We start from the raw sequence: 2,551 nt of genomic DNA, 5'->3' as shown, positions 1-2,551 counted from the left end.
CCTTTCAAATACTGCGAATATTCTGCAGATTTTTTTTTCGGAGAGAGCTACTAATGATAACATTCTTTCCGAGTTGAATAATAATACTAAAAAGAATGAATTCTTCAGCTCTCCACATCTAATCGATAACAGTGATTTCAACGTGAGATCAACTTGTTACAACATAAAAATAGGATAATAAGATTGGGTTACAGAATACACCATGAAGGCAAGGAATAACGACAATGGATATAGCAGATATAGTGTGTTCGCATATTATTGTTCTTTACTTTCACTCATAAGATCTTATAAATAAGTACAATAACGTACATTATACAATCCTGGCATTTTACTGATAGTAAAACTTTCCATTATAACTTTAAAGTCAAAATTTAAAACTGCACATATATTTGCAGGTTGATTTTTGATACGTTCTACATTATTAGAAATATAACATTGCGGGTATATAAAACATCACTCTGTAAATATTCAACAATAACATTACAGTTGAAACATGCACTGTCAATATGTGCGTTTTTAAAAGACAGTACGTGTGTCTACGCTCCTGTTTCAGCCGTTGTGTTTTAGTTTTGATTCCTCAGAATTGCACGTTCTAAAACAAAACAGCTGTCCAATATTTAAGCTCGTTCTCTTACGTGTCATTACTTCTAACACTCCATTAGCTTTGAGGTATTTATTAATTATTCAACCAACCAGATTAATAATAACTACCTTGTTTTCGTCGAACACCCTAAACACCGACGAAGCGAAAGTGGCTGTATCCCCTTCTGGAAAAAACTGCTTGTATATTTTGAGGAAACTCTGGAAGTGGTAAGACAAAGTTGTGTTAAAAGAATCGCAAATAATTTCCAAAAAAAACATTTCAAGGTTGTTTAATGGTCTGACAAAGTATTTTATGAGTATGATTCATTTCACACCACTCAGATTTTTAGAAATATGCACCTCATCTCCAATATAAAAATACAAAATTCATAATTAAGCTGTTGATCTTTCAAGTCTTACATCACTCACTTCTGGATTAATGGCACACAAACATAACAATAAGAGTTAACTTAAAACTGTGATGTCAGAAATTAAAGTTGTGTGTATATACAAGTATAATATATTGTTTGTTTTAGAATCTTAGCGCAAAGGTGCACAAGGGCTAACTGCGTAAGCAGTCTCTAATTTTCAACTGATAGATTAGAATGAAGGAAACTAGTCAACAACACCAACCGCCAACTCTTGGGCTACTACAATCCAATAGTGGGATTTAACCGTCGCTCTTATAATTCACTCAAGGTATGAAGCATGATTTTTTTATATGTTATTTATATTTTTGCGGTAACAGGACGCGAATGATGGACACTTGGTTCCACAGTATGGTACGCTCACCACAAGCTGAAAGTATAAAAGAACTTGCTCATTTCCAAAAGTTACGACAAAATGTTAACATTCTGATATGTTCAAGTACAGAAATTATATAACCTTCTGATTGAAATTGATTTATGAATATTATATTCATATTTCACTTTTTAGCCGTGGCATAGCGGTTCATAGAATGGCTCCGAGTTTCTTTTCAAGTAAAAAGTTTTATCTCATAGCTCCATCTCTTGGCCGATTTGATATCTAATTACAGCCGCGGCTACTGAGGATTCCCTCTTGTTATTCTTTATGAAGGTACGAGGATAATTTTTTCCTTCTTAAGCACAAACACTACTTCGCTTAGAATTTCTCACAAATATTTATCAAATGTATTCTTCAAAAACTATCCAATCTACGCATCGTAGGTGAATTTGTAACAAAACGCTTTCACATATTTATTATTTTCGAGTGTAAACTACGTCCAAATTTTCAGTTTCACCAAGATTTGAAAACACCGAGTCGTGTATACAATTTCAGGATGTGTTAGCATTCCCAGGATGATACGGTAAGCTGGTTTTCCAAAAAGCAAATTGTTCTTTCAAGGAAGACTTCCAGAAAATTTAATCTTTGGTAAATTCCTAAACAAATGTGTTAACTGTATGTTATCAATGGCACAAAATCGAGCTAAGGCTTTTCTTACACGGGGGCTTCATCAAATATGTATATGCAGAGGTCGACCTGTAGTTACAGACGGCTTTCTTTAATGAATATCGCTTGTTACCTTTTAGTTTGTTTTGTTTTTGAATTTCACGCAATGCTACACGAGGGCTATCTGCGATAGCCGTCCCTAATTTAGCAGTGTAAGACTAGATGGAAGGCAGCTAGTCATCACCACCCACCATCAACTCTTGGGCTACACTTTTACTAACGAATAGTGGGATTGACCGTCACATTATAACGCCCCCACGGCTGAAAGGGCGAGCATGTTTGGTGTGACGGGGATTCGAACCCGCGACCCTCAGATTGCGAGTCGAGCGCCCTAACCACCTGGCCATGCCGGGCCTGTTACACCTGGCCATACCAGGCCTGTTACCTTTTTCCTTAGTGTTACGATAAGAAAGTTGTGATTGCAAGGGACTTTAAGGCACGACAAGAAAAAATAGTCGGTTTCGGACAAACTTTGTTTCTGCGGACTACAAGCTTCCCC

General features: G+C 36.1%; 1 long non-coding RNA gene across 1 annotated transcript in view; it reads right to left on the bottom strand.

The window, feature by feature from the left end:
- Positions 1–359: 359 nt before the first annotated feature.
- Positions 360–2,551, bottom strand: part of LOC106474962 — an 8,341-nt gene continuing 6,149 nt past the window's right edge. The window contains exon 3 of the long non-coding RNA XR_001291778.1: positions 360–801. This is a non-coding gene — a long non-coding RNA (uncharacterized LOC106474962). The remainder of the gene's footprint in view (positions 802–2,551) is intronic.

This window comes from Limulus polyphemus, unplaced genomic scaffold (genome assembly GCF_000517525.1).
Source record: "Limulus polyphemus unplaced genomic scaffold, Limulus_polyphemus-2.1.2 Scaffold7910, whole genome shotgun sequence".
NCBI lineage: Eukaryota > Metazoa > Arthropoda > Merostomata > Xiphosura > Limulidae > Limulus > Limulus polyphemus.
This window is presented reverse-complemented; position numbering and strand designations above follow the sequence as displayed.